The 13,145-nt window shown below is 45.0% G+C and overlaps 1 long non-coding RNA gene across 1 annotated transcript; it reads left to right on the top strand.

The window, feature by feature from the left end:
* The first annotated feature begins 11,324 nt into the window (after positions 1-11,324).
* On the top strand, positions 11,325-12,025 carry LOC143476497 (uncharacterized). The gene is made up of 4 exons (XR_013121309.1): positions 11,325-11,403; positions 11,524-11,658; positions 11,756-11,834; positions 11,966-12,025. It is a non-coding gene; the product is annotated as an uncharacterized LOC143476497 (long non-coding RNA).
* The last annotated feature ends 1,120 nt before the right edge of the window (positions 12,026-13,145 follow it).

Consider the following 13,145-nt stretch of genomic DNA (forward strand, 5'->3'; position numbering starts at 1 on the left):
ACATTTTGCACAGTGCCTGTCTGTTCGATATGCGCAATGCATAATAAATAAGTAAATAAATAAAAGCTGAAGCCAACCTACCGTGTTTATTCATTTATCTGAGTGTTTTAGGTTTTTACTTTGAAAAGGAAAAAAAGTCCTGAATGAGAACGGGATCCCGTTTAAGGTGCTCTAAATTTAAAAATAAATAAATAAACCTGATTCGACTATTAGTCGACTAAAGGGAAAAGCTGACGAATCAGATTCGACTATGAAAATCCTTAGTTGAATACACCCCTATTAAGAAGTACTTAGCGCTACGAACGTTTTGGGAAACCCACCCCAGTTGTCTCAGGTTGAGAGAATTTAATTTAATTTCATAGATGTAAATGCACTTTATATAGTGTAAATCTTTTTTAACAAAGATTTGGGTTTTAAAAATCCTGCACTGGTCTGTGGATGTGCAATAAATATCAAAAGTTAAATAACTTTCTGATCTACTCATTTCCACTGACTGTGAAAACTGCTTAAAAAAAACTTAATTGGCATATAACCTTTTTTTTAACTGTAACGCAAGTAGTTACTTTCCCTGGTAACGAGTTACTTTTATTATAGAGTAATTCAGTTACTAACTCAGTTACTTTTTTGAACAAGTAGTGAGTAACTATAACTAATTACTTTTTTAAAGTAACGTTCCCAACACTGGTCGGGGGTGAGCCAGGTCTCGGTGAAACGCAGCACACAGCACTCCCTGTAGAGCTTCTGGTTCTTTACCAGACTAGCCAGCTCATCGGTTGACATTCCTCATAACCACCGACGGAACTGAGGGTTTGTATCTCCACCGCTTCTCCATCTTCTTAGCCTTTAGCTTAGCACAGGCTCTTCAGCCCCGATACTTCCGCCTCAGTTCCCCCGGGATTGTTTGGACAATGCCCCCGCGTCCCATGGGACGGAGGCTCAGCAACTGTTCCCGGGAATAAAATCAATACTCCTCGCTGCACTCCATACTACTATGAAAATATATTCTACTATCCTTAGGATATAAATAAGATGCGCACTGGTCGTGCGTAAAAGTCTAGAGACAATAAATAAAGTTTAAAGAAACTCGAGAAAAAACACACAAAGATGGAGCTACTGGAAAAGGCAGCCACTCGCGTCGGCGCCGGAAGCTAATGACAAGTGCTAGAGATTTAGTCTGTTCTACAGATGAGTCTTCAGTCATTTGAAGACTGCTAAGGACTCTGCAGTCTGGACAGCCAATGGAAGCTCATTCCACTATCTCAGAGCTAGGACAGGTCTTGAAGGTTGTTTTCCGTGAGACTTGAAGCATGGTGTTTTAAGCCAAGCCGTACTTGAGGTTCAAAGTACTCAAGGTTTAGATGGGGCTTTGACCATGGCCATCATGTAGGGAGGGGTTGGTTCATTTTTGGCTTTGCAGGCAAGCATCGAGGTTTTAGATCTGATTTATGCAGCTACTGGAAGGCAGTAAAGATAATGCAGCACTGGAGTGACATGTGAACTTGGGGAGATTGAAGACCAGTCATGCTACTGCATTCTGGATCAGTTTGTAAAGGTCTGATGACCCATAGAGAAAGATCCATAAGGAAGCATTTGCAGTAGTCCAGCTTTGAGATGATGAGAGACTGTAGAAGCACCTGGGTAGCTTCCTGTGAAAGAAAGTGTCGTGAAAAGCAGAAGTCTGCCTGTTAAAAAGTTGCAGACAAAATCCAAAGTTAGCTGCTATTGATTTTGTGCCAATAGCATTACAAATATTATAGTTCTTATGAGCTGAAATATTTACCATGATTTGGTATGAATGATAAGCCTTTGAGTCATCATTTACTTGATTAGATTCTGAATCTTTGCAGGTAGAAAATTTTTTGATATTGAAATTACTACTCAAAATTCATCATTGGAAAACAATTGATGTCTAGGGGCATCAAGTGTCAAGTGTGCAGATTAACAAAGCTCTTTTTCAGAGACAAAAATTTGATACATTTACGGCATTTAGCCGTTGCATAAAGTGCAAAAAACTTTAGTCTTGTCAATGTCTCCATTAGGAAGCTTCTTAAAAATGAATTTTCCATGAAGCAAACCTGGCGGCTTTGTGGCTGCATCCATGTAAGCACATGTGCGATTTGTTGTGGTAGTCTTTGTAATTCACAGGTTTGAAAACTCGTTCTCGCCCCTACTGTGTAATTTGGTTAGGAATACACCCAAGCTAAACTATCAAGGTGAAAGTCATCATAGTTTGCTTACCTATTTTGACCCAGTTCCCAACCCAACTTTAAGAATAGATTATTGGCGATATTTTTTATATCGCCCGATAAGAGTATCACATTATCGAACGCCATTAACGCTGATAACGACCCACCACTAATATCTACAGCAGGGGTGCCCATTATGTGGAAGGAAGTGTCGGTCGATCGCGAAGGAATTCGGGTAGATCGCATGACATTAAAAAGTAGTGGATGAATGACAGGATATCGTCCATCTGCTCTGACGGTTGTATATATACACCGTCCAATTTACGTTCGCCACCCCCCCCCCGTCAACAATTTACGTTCGCCACCCCCCTGTCAACAAATTACACTCGGGGCGAGGTAGATCTTTCTGACTTGGTCATCTTATAAATAGCTCTCAACCTGAAAATTTGTGGGCACCCATGGTCTACACCAGGGGTACTCAAATAGAAATGATGACGGGCCACATTTTATTTTTTCAATCAATGAAGGGGCCGGTTACGGGGGGGGGGGGGGGGGGGGGGGGGGGGGGAGGGGGCGTTATCGTCTTGAGATTGCGGTGCGCGATTGAAAAAAAAGATTCCTAAAAAAAAAAAAACACTTTTCAGAACAACTCGCGGGCCAAAAATAGATAGCCCGCGGGCCGCATGTGGCCCGCAGGCCGCTATTTCATTATGGGGGATCTACACAAACCCTCCATATTCACACAGGGAGAGTGAAAATCAGAAGGGTAGGCTTTAGGACCAAGAGGAACAGCATTGAGAAGGCAGAGCAAGGCTAACTCACTGAATCTGTAAGTGAGGGAGAAAGAGAGGGGTAAGAGAGAGAGAGAGAGAGAGGTAGAAGGGGAGAAAGGAGAAGAGAGAGAGGAGGAGGGAGCAGAGCAGAAGTGATCTTGCTCCTATTAGTCTCTGGACTACAGGAAAATGATGGGTTGAGGAAGGAATCATGGAACCAAACAAAGTTCTTCATTTTGTGCCATCCGGTAAGGACCCCTCACACACATCTCTCTCTCACACACACACACACACACACACACACACTACCACCACACACACACGCATGCACCTGCACTGTCACGACAATGCATCCGGGGGGGGGGGGGGGGGGGTCCCTGACACCTGAGACTGCATGTGTCAAATGTGCTGCTGCTGAGATGTGTGTGGCGGCGTGCGAGTGTGTGTTGCTTTAAGTTTTCTCCTGGCTGAACCCTGCAGGTCTGTGGAGTGTTTTTCTCTGGAGCTGGTGCTGTTTTTTGTGCGTTACGCTGGAATTCAGTTGAGTTTTCTGTGTCATAAACGTTCTTACATTGTTCATATTTGTCGAGTAAACAGAAGAGAAATGAAAAACAACACCATACTCTTTCACATAAAAGCACATGCATACACACAAACGAGTAGGCACACACACACACACACACACACACACACACGCACAGAGTTACAAAGGGTAGAAAGGGAGTGAGCAGAGAGCACACAGTAAATACCTGTGGGGGGGGGGGGCACTCGGGTACTCTAGATCTTATTTGTAGGTGTGATGCTACTGTTCACTTTCATTTTATGGTGAGGAGTTCCTCATATGCAACCGGCAACATACACAACCACACACACGCTTAGAACACTGTGAAGCAGGCGTACAGTACAGACATTCCTGCTCTCTCTCTCTCTCTCTCTCTCACATATTATCCATATTAGACTATTAAATTCGTCATATTAGACTCATTATTATAATAGAATATTAGTCATATTAGGCTAGACTACTGTAATTCTTTGCTGGCTGCCAGTAGATCCTCTAATTTCCATAAGCGTGAGATGATTCAAAACTCTGCTGCTTGGCTAATTACTTACAACTGCACTCATCACCACATCACACCTGTTCTCACCTCCACTCATCACCACATCACACCTGTTCTCTCCTTCACTCATCACCACATCACACCTGTTCTCTCCTTCACCCATCACACCATCACACCTGTTCTCTCCTTCACTCATCACACCATCACACCTGTTCTCTCCTTCACTCATCACCACATCACACCTGTTCTCACCTCCACTCATCACCACATCACACCTGTTCTCTCCTTCACTCATCACCACATCACACCTGTTCTCTCCTCCACTCATCACCACATCACACCTGTTCTCACCTTCACTCATCACCACATCACACCTGTTCTCACCTTCACTCATCACCACATCACACCTGTTCTCTCCTCCACTCATCACCACATCACACCTGTTCTCACCTTCACTCATCACCACATCACACCTGTTCTCACCTTCACTCATCACACCTGTTCTCACCTCCACTCATCACCACATCACACCTGTTCTCTCCTCCACTCATCACCACATCACACCTGTTCTCACATCCACTCATCACCACATCACACCTGTTCTCACCTCCACTCATCACCACATCACACCTGTTCTCACCTCCACTCATCACCACATCACACCTGTTCTCTCCTTCACTCATCACCACATCACACCTGTTCTCTCCTTCACCCATCACACCATCACACCTGTTCTCTCCTTCACTCATCACACCATCACACCTGTTCTCTCCTTCACTCATCACCACATCACACCTGTTCTCACCTCCACTCATCACCACATCACACCTGTTCTCTCCTTCACTCATCACCACATCACACCTGTTCTCTCCTCCACTCATCACCACATCACACCTGTTCTCACCTTCACTCATCACCACATCACACCTGTTCTCACCTTCACTCATCACCACATCACACCTGTTCTCTCCTCCACTCATCACCACATCACACCTGTTCTCACCTTCACTCATCACCACATCACACCTGTTCTCACCTTCACTCATCACACCTGTTCTCACCTCCACTCATCACCACATCACACCTGTTCTCTCCTCCACTCATCACCACATCACACCTGTTCTCACCTCCACTCATCACCACATCACACCTGTTCTCACCTCCACTCATCACCACATCACACCTGTTCTCACCTCCACTCATCACCACATCACACCTGTTCTCACCTCCACTCATCACCACATCACACCTGTTCTCACCTCCACTCATCACCACATCACACCTGTTCTCACCTTCACTCATCACCACATCACACCTGTTCTCTCCTTCACTCATCACCACATCACACCTGTTCTCTCCTTCACTCATCACCACATCACACCTGTTCTCACCTCCACTCATCACCACATCACACCTGTTCTCACCTCCACTCATCACCACATCACACCTGTTCTCACCTCCACTCATCACCACATCACACCTGTTCTCTCCTTCACTCATCACCACATCACACCTGTTCTCCACTCATCACCACATCACACCTGTTCTCTCCTTCACTCATCACCACATCACACCTGTTCTCTCCTTCACTCATCACCACATCACACCTGTTCTCACCTTCACTCATCACCACATCACACCTGTTCTCACCTTCACTCATCACACCTGTTCTCTCCTTCACTCATCACCACATCACACCTGTTCTCTCCTTCACTCATCACCACATCACACCTGTTCTCACCTTCACTCATCACCACATCACACCTGTTCTCTCCTTCACTCATCACACCATCACACCTGTTCTCACCTTCACTCATCACACCATCACACCTGTTCTCACCTTCACTCATCACCACATCACACCTGTTCTCTCCTTCACTCATCACCACATCACACCTGTTCTCTCCTTCACTCATCACACCATCACACCTGTTCTCTCCTTCACTCATCACCACATCACACCTGTTCTCTCCTTCACCCATCACCACATCACACCTGTTCTCACCTTCACTCATCACACCATCACACCTGTTCTCTCCTTCACTCATCACCACATCACACCTGTTCTCACCTCCACTCATCACCACATCACACCTGTTCTCACCTCCACTCATCACCACATCACACCTGTTCTCACCTCCACTCATCACCACATCACACCTGTTCTCTCCTTCACTCATCACACCATCACACCTGTTCTCACCTTCACTCATCACACCATCACACCTGTTCTCTCCTTCACTCATCACCACATCACACCTGTTCTCACCTTCACTCATCACCACATCACACCTGTTCTCACCTCCACTCATCACACCTGTTCTCACCTCCACTCATCACCACATCACACCTGTTCTTACCTTCACTCATCACCACATCACACCTGTTCTCTCCTTCACTCATCACACCTGTTCTCTCCTTCACTCATCACCACATCACACCTGTTCTCTCCTTCACTCATCACACCATCACACCTGTTCTCACCTTCACTCATCACACCATCACACCTGTTCTCACCTTCACTCATCACCACATCACACCTGTTCTCTCCTTCACTCATCACCACATCACACCTGTTCTCTTCTTCACTCATCACACCATCACACCTGTTCTCTCCTTCACTCATCACCACATCACACCTGTTCTCACCTTCACTCATCACCACATCACACCTGTTCTCACCTTCACTCATCACACCTGTTCTCACCTTCACTCATCACCACATCACACCTGTTCTCACCTCCACTCATCACCACATCACACCTGTTCTCTCCTTCACCCATCACCACATCACACCTGTTCTCTCCTTCACTCATCACCACATCACACCTGTTCTCACCTTCACTCATCACCACATCACACCTGTTCTCACCTTCACTCATCACACCTGTTCTCACCTTCACTCATCACCACATCACACCTGTTCTCACCTCCACTCATCACCACATCACACCTGTTCTCTCCTTCACCCATCACCACATCACACCTGTTCTCACCTTCACTCATCACCACATCACACCTGTTCTCACCTTCACTCATCACACCATCACACCTGTTCTCTCCTTCACTCATCACCACATCACACCTGTTCTCTCCTTCACTCATCACCACATCACACCTGTTCTCACCTTCACTCATCACCACATCACACCTGTTCTCTCCTTCACTCATCACCACATCACACCTGTTCTCACCTTCACTCATCACACCATCACACCTGTTCTCACCTTCACTCATCACCACATCACACCTGTTCTCACCTTCACTCATCACCACATCACACCTGTTCTCTCCTTCACCCATCACACCTGTTCTCTCCTTCACCCATCACACCATCACACCTGTTCTACTCAGATTTGGTTATAGGGCATTTTCCAGACTCGCTCCTTGTCTGTGGAACTCCCTCCCAACTGTAATCAAAAAATCTTCCTCTCGTTCCATTTTTAAATATAATCTGAAGACTCTTCTCTCTTTCTGGTGTCCTTTCTTCTGCCTGATTTATTCTACTGCTCATTGCTGATGTTTGTAATATTATTGTCTTGTTGATGTGTCTCATAACTGCTGAGCTTTTATTCTGTGTGTTCAGTTGTTCTGTGTACTGATAGCCATAAGTGTATTTGGGTCTTAGAAAAGTGCTATATAAAAACTGTTTTTTTTTTATTATTATTTGCATTGTTATTTATTTTTGCATTACTTTGCATTTTATTCCTTCACATTAAACAGCAAGAACATTTGATCTCTGATTTGCTTTTCTTTTCATTTAATCTGTGTGTATGCCATTTCCTCCAGATCTTGTGCAATCTTGTGGCCAGACATAACATACCACATGTATATACAACGAGGCTGTTAATACCCACAACAGGGTAGGAAACACTGAGATAAAAACACACCACATAAAATTTTTACCTTGAATGAAACTTTCAATTTATATAGCACCTTTCAAGAACCCATGATTACCCATGCAGACAGAGAGAACATGGAAACTCCACTCATATAGGGACTTGAACCCATGACCCACCATGTGCACCATGTTTACTTTGATGGATATAGATGTGTGTGTATGTTAATCTGTCTGTCTGATACAAGTACACAGATGTTGTGGATGAGGTACAAGCTGTTGTGAGTCATCCAGACCCACAGGTTCAGACCAAACGAGTGTAGGTGATGTTCCAGCCTGCATCAACCCCCCCAACCTCCTTCATGAAACACAGGTATGACCTTCCGCTCCCATAATACACACTGTAATGGCTCTGAACGCACCATTTATCACTGTCACTTCATATCAAGAGGTCCTAAAACTTTGAGACTCATCTCAAATGAGTCTGCTCTGTTCTTCAAGGCATCTGCTCTCCAAACACCTGGAGCAGTGCAGTCAGGGTATGACCCATGAGAATGAGAGTTTAAATGTGCTCGTGCAGTGTTGGGGTTGACCTGTTCATGGCATGCTGTGTGTGTGTGTGTGTGTGTGTGTGTGTGTGTGTGTGTGTGTGTAATGAATAGTAACTATCACTGCAGAGTGTAAGATCTGTACCCAAATGCGGAGTATGTACTTTGACAGTAAAATGTAATGCATGTCTTGCCCTGCAGATGGAGCTATCTCACCATTCTGTGTGAAACTGTAAAATTTGTGTTTTGTCCTGCAGATGGCGCTCTCGCCACAGACAGCTCTTTCACTGTGTTTACCTCTTCAGTCCCGCACCATGTCTGCTGGCTGCTGTGTTGTCTCATATATTGTGCTATGAGGGTTGTTCGTATATTGGTAGTACACGGTACTGAAGTCAGAGCTCATTCGTTGCACCTGGACCTTGTGTATTTGAAGCCCAGTTTTAGAGGTGCCAGTTTCAGCCTGCTCTACTCTGACTTGATCAGTTTGGGTTAGATTGCATGATGAAGTGAATGTCTCTTCATTGGGCTGTAGGTGGGTGAGTCTCTTTTGAGATAGTCTGAGCGAGCCCTGTGTCTGCTGAAGATGACGTATCCTTCGGTGCTTAGTACAACTGTGTCTTTGCAAGATTGCTGCACACACACAGGTTCGTTATCTTTTCTCTGGCTTTTGTTTTCTCCAACACTTGTGAGGGAGTAGGAGAATGGTATGTTTGGGTGTTTCGCTAACAACGAAAGATTCAACCCAGGTGTTTTCCAGCAGTCTTCTGTCCACCCCTGAAGAAGGTCTTTATCGCTGCCTTTCAGGGCCATGTGCAGTGCTTTCTGTGGGGACGTCCTTACACATCTGTGCTGTCTTTTGGGATGTTGTGTTGCAGGGAAGCTGGTGTTTTTCTGTGTGGCTTTACCGTTTGTTCATCCTCATTATGGCACCATCACTCTCTCCAAGAACCACACCAGCACTATCAAACTGTGCTGGGGTCAGTGCACTCTCAGTGTGGGACTCTCACTTTACCCACTTATTAACTGACCAGCTAAATGATGTTATAAATCTTCAGTATTCTAATTTGCATCGCAAGCACCAGAAGTTCACTTTTCTACAGTGGCACTTGCTGTTGCGTGAAGAATGTGTTTTGACAGAGCTTCGTGCTGTGTGAATGTCAATGTTGCAGGACTCCCCGCCGGCTGCAGCAGGGCTGTTCGTAGCGTAGGAGAGCTCTCTGCTGCCACGCCCCCAACCCCCCCCGCACAACCCCGATCGCTGCTCGGCTATCACTTTCATGCCCTGAAATGAGGGTTGCAAAGGGCTCCTACTCCAAGGTGTATACACACACACACACACACACACACATATGTGTGTGTTAATCCCACTGATTAGTCTTTTCCTGAAGAGGCTTTGGCTGGGATTGTGTTTTGTATGTAAATGGGTTGTGGTGGTCTCAGGTCCTGCAGGTTTGGAGTAAGCCTGAATCTGGGCTCAGGAGTCAGCACGTGTGCCACATACAGCCGAGCCTGGAGCAGAAGAGCTCGTGAGGGAGTCTGGCGCTCGCAGAGAGCAGCGCTAGCTAGCACGAGCTAGCGCCCGCCTTCTCGTACGTCCTTTGATCCTCAGCTTTGAGAGGTTTTTGTACGTGACTCTTTTAATCCCGGCAGGTGCTCCCGATTACTGAAGCTTCATGAGATCTGTGATTCAACCAGAGCAAATCCCAGAGCACCTCTGACCACCTCTTATCCAGACCTGCCAGACATGGAGAGGTAGCACAATGTTGCTCGCAGGCCAAATCCTGGCAGTAGTGCCTCCATGCTGAGCTGGTTTGACCTCAGCTGTGTGGATGATGATGTGTCTACTCTTATTTAGTATCCCAAAGCACTTTTCTGTGAGCAGCAGCATTTGTGGGGAATCCTAACCACCTAGCAACTCTTCTCAGACACGCACTCCAAACCGGTCTCAACCACAGGAGTAGGTCGGCCAGCATACTTTTAGATTATGGGTATCTACATGCAAGTTTTAGGAGCATTATGTTTACGATGTGTGTGATTCACAAATACTCAAAGATAGACTGCGTCATAACAATACAATAATATGTAAAGCAAGTCGATCCTTTACTTTAGCAATATCATCAATAGCAAAAACCTGAAAGAAGTTTTTGTGCTGAAAGAAGATTCTAGGATCGTGGTTCCTAGTCCTGGAGATTCTTAATCGAATCAAAATGCCCCCAAATCGATTTTTAAAATGCATTCAAGTTTTGTTTTTTGCTGCTTACACTCCCTAGCGTACTGCACATCACATTACGTATGCACTCGGCCACCGTAGAAGTAGACCATCTAGGCCACCGTACAGCAAACTAGCTTGCCAGCTCATTAGGTTCGAGGCAGTTAGTCCTGCCTAAGGTCACAGCTCAGCGTGGAGAGGCAGTGCTTCAAGCTGTTATGCTGTATTTAAATGGGAGGTTAGAAGAGCTCCACACTAGATGATCTAAAAGTCTTTCTTCAGACAGGCTTTTGGCTCAGGTTGAACATTGTCCCTCACATCCTGTGGCAACACACCTCAAACTTTAATCACTGTAGTATATTTTCCCCTTTTATTTCACAGCTCTTTTTATTAGTTTCTTAGTTTAATTATGCTCTTAATTTTATTCCCTTAATATTCTTTATATTTATTATTAATCAAATGTTTAAATTGAGGTTTGATTTTGGTATCCTCCATTCTATTTCTTTAAAATATACCTTTGTCACTTTTAACTTTTTTGAATAAATTGGATTTGTAACCCTTTATTTTTAGTCTTGGCAAAGATCTTCCCAAGGTGATGGACCTCAGAATGTACTTCTATACTTCTATATCTGATGTGAAGCACTTTGAATTGCCACTGCGCATGAAAAGTGCTTTACAAATAAACCTGCCCTTTCCGTGTTTGTGTGTAGGTGACCCTTCACATCACTGCAGGCTTATAAACATATAAACAGTCTGTGTGATTTCCTGGTGGAGGTGAAGGAGTGTGGCAAGTGAGTGAAATGAAATTCAAAATCATGCTAACGCACAGTAGGTGCTGTCTGTGGGAGACCACAAGGTTTTCCTGATTCACTGGACCTTCTTTTTATACTCGCTGTTTGATTGGTTGACAGATGGTAGGTGTACCACCCTTCCCAGGAATCACAAGATCTGTGTGTTCCGGATCTCCAGCGGTTCTTGTGCAATCTTGTGGCCAGACAGAACCTACCACATCTAAATACAAGAAGAATGTTAATACCCACAACAGGGTAAGAAACATTGAGACACAAAGATATGTAAATCTGTCTGTCTGATACAGGTACACGGATGTTGTGGATGTGGTATAAGTTGTTGTGTGTCATCCAGACCCACAGGTTCAGACCAAACGAGTGTAGGTGATGTTTCAGCCTGCATCAACCCCCCTAACCTCCTTCATGGAACACAGGTAAGACCTTCCGCTCTCATAATACACACTGTAATGGCTCTGAACGCACCATTTATCGCTGTCACTTCATATCAAGAGGTCCTAAAACCTTGTGAGCAAACATCTCAAATGAGTCTGCTCTGTTCCTCAAGGCATCTCCTCCCCAAACTCCTGGAGCTGATCCACCAACCCCAGCATTTGTCCTAGCCGAGAGAGGCACGACCCGGTCAGCAAGCATTGCCGACTCCTGGTTCTCCAAAAAAGCACCAACAGGTAAAACGTGTGACTGTATTTCCCCCGTGTTACGGGGCAGAAAATGTGCGGCTGATTGAGTGACGGCGGTTTCCTCCAGCCTCAGACGATCCGAGCCCGATACCTGCTGCGTCCTGGCTGGTGAGCCCCTCTCTCCCTCTTCTTGTTCCTGAGGTGTGTGTGTGCGCGTTGTCTTTGTGTGATCATTCGTGACACATCAACACTGCACTGCTGGTTGTGCTGGAGGTGAGAGGACAGGTGTGTCGGGCTCTGGGTCCGTTTCTGTGGTGACTTGTGTTTGTGTGAACAAGTATGTTTGTGTGTGAGAAAGAGATTGCTTCCTCTAGGTTCGTAGTAACAAAATAAAACCTGTAATCTGAACTGATGTTAGTTATGTGTTGCTGTAATGTAAAGATCCACTGAAGATAACAAGCATAGTGATGAAAGGTGACACTGCACTGTGGAGTAACTCTCTCACTCTGTCTCTGTCTGTCTTTTTCTCTCACTCTGTCTCTGCCTGTCTCTCTTTCACTCTGTCTCTGTCTGTCTTTCTCACTCTCTTTCTTTTTCTGTCTCTCTCTCTTTCTCCCCCCTCTCTTTCTCCCCTCTCTCTCTCTCTCTCTCTCTCTCTCTCTCTCTCTCTCTCTCTCTCTCTCTCTCTCTCTCTCTCTCTCTCATATATATATATATATATATATATATATATATATATATATATATATATATATATATATATATATATCTGTGTAGTGTTCTGTCAGAGGCAGGCCCTTCACAGGAAACATCCATCATGTCAGGGCCAGAATGCTATTCTCAGGTATAGCGCTCAAATTTCCTGACGTTTTTTTACTCTTCACACTAAACATATAAATCATTTATTTAATGCCACCATGTCTCACATTTCTTAACATGCATTACTCTACCCCAGGATGTCTCTTGGTATGGCTTTATCTGTTTTAAATATGTGTCTGTGATAAATATGTGACTTTCCTTTAGAAAGTGGCAGGCAGGAGCCCTCTGTGCTGACTCTGAACGACAGACCCTCCCTCTCAGTCTTCCGAGTGATGTGGCCTGCTCCAC

Source organism: Brachyhypopomus gauderio, chromosome 15, assembly GCF_052324685.1.
Source record: "Brachyhypopomus gauderio isolate BG-103 chromosome 15, BGAUD_0.2, whole genome shotgun sequence".
NCBI lineage: Eukaryota > Metazoa > Chordata > Actinopteri > Gymnotiformes > Hypopomidae > Brachyhypopomus > Brachyhypopomus gauderio.